The sequence below is a fragment of the Semicossyphus pulcher genome, unplaced genomic scaffold (assembly GCF_022749685.1).
Source record: "Semicossyphus pulcher isolate SPU_LCO1_2020_fin unplaced genomic scaffold, fSemPul1.0.p SCAF_23, whole genome shotgun sequence".
NCBI classification, from domain to species: Eukaryota; Metazoa; Chordata; class Actinopteri; order Labriformes; family Labridae; genus Semicossyphus; species Semicossyphus pulcher.
In genome coordinates, this window is record NW_027211697.1 from 7,700,886 (window position 1) to 7,706,885 (window position 6,000).

Consider the following 6,000-nt stretch of genomic DNA (forward strand, 5'->3'; position numbering starts at 1 on the left):
GCTGTTATCTTGTTATTGTGTCTGTGCGGACGTTCCTCGGGGAGCCGGGACTCCCAGTACGCAGGGACATCTAACTCACTTAAGGGACTTATACTAATAGCCCCACCCTTTCACAGCAGAATAAAAGGACGGCTCTTCTCAAATTAAAAATGACAAGGTTTGCGCGTAGACAATTGAATGCTAATGTGAGTTAGAACAGAGTCATTTCCTGGAGCCTTTTAAAGCCTGTTTCTGACATTTAGCTACTTATAAGCAAAATCAGACCAAAAGAGGCTGACGAGCTAAAAAGTAAATGTTACAATGGCTGGATTCCTGTTTCCTGCCTTTGGCACACAAGTGGATGATTTGTCATGCAGTTTTTTCCAGGACTATGTACAGCAGCTCTGAGTCAGACTGATTCACACAACCTCTTTGAAATATTGACTCCTTACATGCAGCACACCTGAGCTCCCTCCCTCCCTCCTCTGAATGGACAATCGGAGCCAGAGGCTGTGATCGTTCCTTGTACAGCCATCAAGGCCTATTCTGGTTTAATGGTGGACCCCCCCCCACTCTTTTGCTCCCTCAGTGGGTGACGTTTCTCACCTCCCTCTGCTGCCAGCTCTACCTGCGGCCACACACACTCCCGAAGGACTAATCACAGCGATGGAGGAGTGAAGTTCTTTGCCAAGATGCTCGTCCCTGGAGGTGGCAGATTTAATCAATCGTGTTTTTCTTCGGGCATATCTGCTGAAATAGAATAAACAGAAGTGAATATTAAACAGTATTTTGGAGCCTTTAAATAGTCGCTGAATCCCCTATGGTATAATTAACTCTTAACTTGTTTTCTTTTCAATGTTTAAAGCTTACTTTATATTTCAAGACAAAAACTAGAGTCAAGTTATTATGTTGTGTGTTTTGTTCCAGGCAAGTTTTTTTATACTGTATGTATACATCAGCCTTCCCCATAGTATCATTATTGTTGCTGCTAATGCTAAATAGTAGACCTGTTGACTTCAACTGTTACAATTACGATTACCTCAGCCTTTATCATTACTCTGCTTCTCTCGCTAATTTATTTATTCATTTATTTTGCTAATCTTCACCCTAGTCTACCACTGTTATTGGCATTGTAACCATAAGTATGTGTCTGTTGTTGTTCATGTAACAAGGACACATGTTGTTGTTGTAACAAGGACATATGTTGTTGTTGCTCTCTCTGCCTGTCTCTATCCTGCATCTCCTTCTATCCCATTTTCGGCCCATCCAGTCGAGGCAGATGTTCAACATGAGTCTGGTTCTGCTCGAGGTTTCTGCCTGTTAAAAGGAAGTTTTCTGCCAATGTGCCGAATGTTGCTAAGTGCTACTCATGGTGATTCATGTTGGGCCTCTCTTTAAATAACTTAACAAAGAGTCAGTCTAGACCTGCTCTTCCTGTAAAGTGTCTCGAGATAAGGTTATGAGGTTATGATTTGGCGCTATACAAATAAAATTTGATTGATTGATTGATTGATTGATTGATATACTATATTTTATATTACCATTTGTATTAGTTAACAGTGCCATTTATTAGATAACACTTAAGACATTTTACTGCATTTGACATTTTTTCAATTATTCAGCAACTTCAATTATAACAATAAGAATAACTACAGTGGAAATATCTCTGCAGCTTTTGGAAAACGTTTCGAATTAAAAGTGCAGCTGTTCTTACTGAAAATCTTAAGACTTAAGATTAAAAATACTCTGTTTCATCATTGAATATAACTATTCTATGCAAAAAGAGCTTTGTTCAGCAGTGAGAGTCTAAAATGTTTTCACTCACATACCCTTATTTTGAAGTTGAAATGGATGTGAGGTGAGCGTGAAACCCACTTGAACTTTTCTACACAGCCTTTTAAAAAAATAGTTCCATAATGGAGTTAAAAGCTTCTCTAGGGTCACATGAATGTCAGCAATATAAATGTATCGTAATAATTTTAAACGGATGCATTTTAAACACATTCTCAATATCATCTTGACCTGTGGAGCGTTATTAAATTTCACTCACCTGTGTGGAATATTCTTCTGAGCGGCGCTGATGCAGTGTGTGTGTCAAACATCAGTGTGTGGTATGTCAGGAGGCATTTATAAGTTCTGTAAGGCGTCCTGGATTTGACGCTGACCACGATGGGAGGATCTCACGCAGTTTTTGATATCCGGAGAGAATAGTGACTCTTCCCAGTTGAAGCCTTGTTTTTGAGATGCCTCTATGTGTTGTGGTGTCAGACTTGTAAGAGGTTTCGCCTTTAAACTTCTCAGATGTTTCTCATTCAATGAAACTAATCTAAACAGTTCGAAGGCCAAAAAAGGGTCAAATTAAGAAAGCTTATAGAAAACAGTTGAGAAAATGAAGACAAATAATCGTCTCACAACCCCATGATATATTTTGTCACCCACTGGAGGGGGCCCAAACCCTTGCTTGGGAACAACTGGGCTAAACCATCTGACTAACGGATGCATCACTGCTAAAACTATAGGGTCATATGTAATAATATATAGTGACTGAGTGGATAGTATTTCTATAAAGACATTTTTACTTAATTGCTGTTTACATCGTCCACTGCCCTCAAACTCTGCCAGAGGTTAAAAATATGAGTGCCGCTCTCCCTCTCTCTCTCACGTGTCTCCTGGGTTGTCATACTGAACTTGACAGGTGGATTCAAAGAGCATCATGGGACCAGTCTGCTGATGATGCTGCGGGTTTCCTCGAGCGATATGTGTCATCCTCCACTCACTCGCCTTTCAGCCCCGGTACGGAGACCATGAGCACGGGTGCACGAGAACAAATGTCAGCGGTGTCTGAGCTCGTTTGGTTTAGGATGTAGAAGATATTTGCACTAAAAAAACACTGCCTGTGTAGCGACAGGGACGTCCTCTGAGGTGTTCATGACTTAAAAAGGGGAGATGGAAGAAGACACTGCTTGTGTAAAGCCTGTGTGTGAGTATGTGTCATGGTGTATTGGGATTGATTGTTTAACGGGGTGCTTAATTACATTTTAATCCCTGCTTGGGTGAATAGAACCCAATGTCCTGTTCCCTTGTGAACACAAAGACAAAGCCCACATTGACCCATCCAGTGTGTTACTGATGTGAAAATGACCAGATAGAAAGAGACACACAGAAGGTGGTAGTCTAATTTGGTTGCATTTACTCTTGTTGGCCTAAGGGGGCAGTAGCGGTCTTCATTCTGGGTAATTCACGAGGACAGCAGGGCTTCACTTTGTCAGACTTGACGTGATATTTACAGTATATTACAATCCCCAGGGCAGTCTGAGATCCTCCAGGCCGACTCTCTATTATTCATTAAACATTTAGACTGTTTCCTCAAGGTACTGCTGACCACATAAACATCTCTCATGTGTCGTATTAAACACACACGTATCCTAGCAGTGACAGTTATAGATCCGTACAAGTACTTACACCCTTGTCTCTTTGTACCAGCTTTGGTTTTATGTACACCTTTTTTTTATACTCCTTATTTAGGTGGTGTATGTCCTGTATTTAACATATTTTCCTGAGAATCTTCTTGCCTTAGAGACAGACAAACCTTTATTTAGAGTCACCGATGAACCTAACGAGAATGTGGTTGGACTGTGGGAGGAGGCCGGAGTACAAGGAGGGAACCCACGCATGCACGGGGAGAACATGCGAGCTCCACGCAGAAAGGCCCCCCCTCAGAAAGCCTCTTCTGGCATCACCAGCAGCGTCAGTGTTGCAAAGTTAAAGTAGGAACATCCAGTAAGTTTGAAGTACAATAATTACATACCCAGTGGAGAAAGAGTTTATACGAGTCAAATGAAATAAGACAACGTTGGACAATGTACTTCAATATGATATTTTTAGGATCAGTTGTTTAAAGCACTGAAACATGGGAAATTCTGGTCTGCAACATGCTTCATATTATTGTAACAGAGATGACTTACCTCTTACATAAACATATGGTAAAATCATGCTGTGAGGAGATCTCTCCCTATTTCTTATATTTCCTGTTTCAAATGTATCAAATGTGTTGTTGTATAATGCAGGAGGCAGCGTTCTGTATGTCAGAATCGGGCTGATTGTACATGTTGCTGTGTGAATACATTTACCACAGTACAGGTTAAATAGAGTTATTCCTCCAGTGTGAACAGCACCAAAGAGAGGCAGGTAACTTCCTTCATTTTATCACTCTGCAATACACCACACACTCCCACACACTCCCCCACACACAAACACATACACAAACACGCAAAGAAATGACAGTACAAAATGTCAGAGTGCTTGTTGCACAAACGTCCGAGTAGAAGTGAAATAGATATGTACCTAAGCTGGTGCATCCCTCTAAAAATTTCAATCTCAACCTGTTGCTCCACCTGTTTCGTCTTGACTAAAACATCTCAGCAGCTATCAGATGGATTGCCATGAAACGTTGTCTTGGTAATCACCTGACTTTTTCCCTGCATCAACAAGATATTAAGCTTCACTTATCCTGAATAATACTTTTACACAGACACACATGGTCCCATGAATCCTGATGAAGTTTGTGTTCTGCTTTCCTCTAGGTTCTGAGGTTGACATTTGTAGTTCTCCTCGACAGCTCTTGGATGGACTGCCACAGTTTTTTTTACACACATCTTTTAGTTGTTAGGAAAAACTTTATATGCTGACACTTTGACTTTTCTTCAACCATCAGGTCATGAGTCTGTATTTTCTGTTGTTTTGTCGCTGTGTATCTGTCTCCCTGCCTGTTTGTTTCTTTCCGTCTCTCTCTCTTTCTGCCTCTCCCTCTATCCCTCTGTCCCTCTTTCTCGTCGCATACAATCACTGCAGATGGCTGTCCACTGCAGGTTTCTGCCTGTCGAAAGGAAGTTTTTCTTGCCACTGTTGCAAAGTACTTTGTACATGATGGATTCAGGTTTGGTCTCTGTATATAATATAACAAAGAGTATGGCCCGTACCTGCTATTTTTATTATTAAGTGCCCTTGGATAGCACGCCAAGGCCCCCGCCCTTGCCCGCCACCCGGTCTGCAATGCACCCGACCCCTATGCCTACCGCTGCGGGTGGTGGGCACTCAGGGCTGAGCCCGGCTGGGCCCCATGGATGAGACCAAGGCCAACAGGCGCTCGCTATTGAGCATCCCCTGGCTCCAGGGGGTAGCCCTGGTCTCCCTGATCTGGGAGGAGGTAGCTGTTCCCCGGGACAGACCTGCTCGCTGGAGGGATTATATATCCCGTCTGCCCTGGGAACGCCTTGGAATACTCCAGGAGGAACTGGAAAAAGTTGCTGGGGAGAGGGCTGCCTGGGTCACCTTGCTTAGCCTGCTGCCACCGCGACCGGGAAGATAATGGATGGATGGAAAGCTTAAACTTTTGTCATGTGTTTTTCGGATCATGTAATGGGAAGTTAAAATAAATCCAAAGGCCGAATTAAGGTGGAAGGTAAACGATCAGATATTTGGTCAGAGGAAAAGGATATTAGAAATCTCTTTCCTGTGTTTTTTTGCTCCTTTCTGTTGTTCTCTGTAATGGATGTGAGATGAAATTGGCTGTAACAGAAACCTGCGTGTTCATGGCAGTCGGGAGATGGAGAGCTGGATTTGAAAACAGGACTGAAACTTTTCTGTAAACTGGAGAAACTGTCATTAATCATAAACTCTGCTGTGTAATAGTGCAGAGGAGAAAACGACAGGGACACAGAGAGAGAGAGAATAGAAAAACAAGACAAGAAAGGACAAAGCTTTTTAGATTAAATACATTTAACGTACAGAAATCGAAAGCAATAAGAGCTTTTTAGTATGTGGTTTGGTTGATAATATGTCATGAAAGAGGAGAGTAAAAGATGTCTTTATCGAATATTTCCTTAGTATAAGTGCAGCCGTGTTTTAATTTCTCTCCTGGTATGAATGTCACTATTAAATGCTTCCGCTGAGCTCCAGAGGATGAACAGACGTCTGTGTGCGATGAGCAGCTACTGAGCTAACTCTCTTTAATGGGATTTT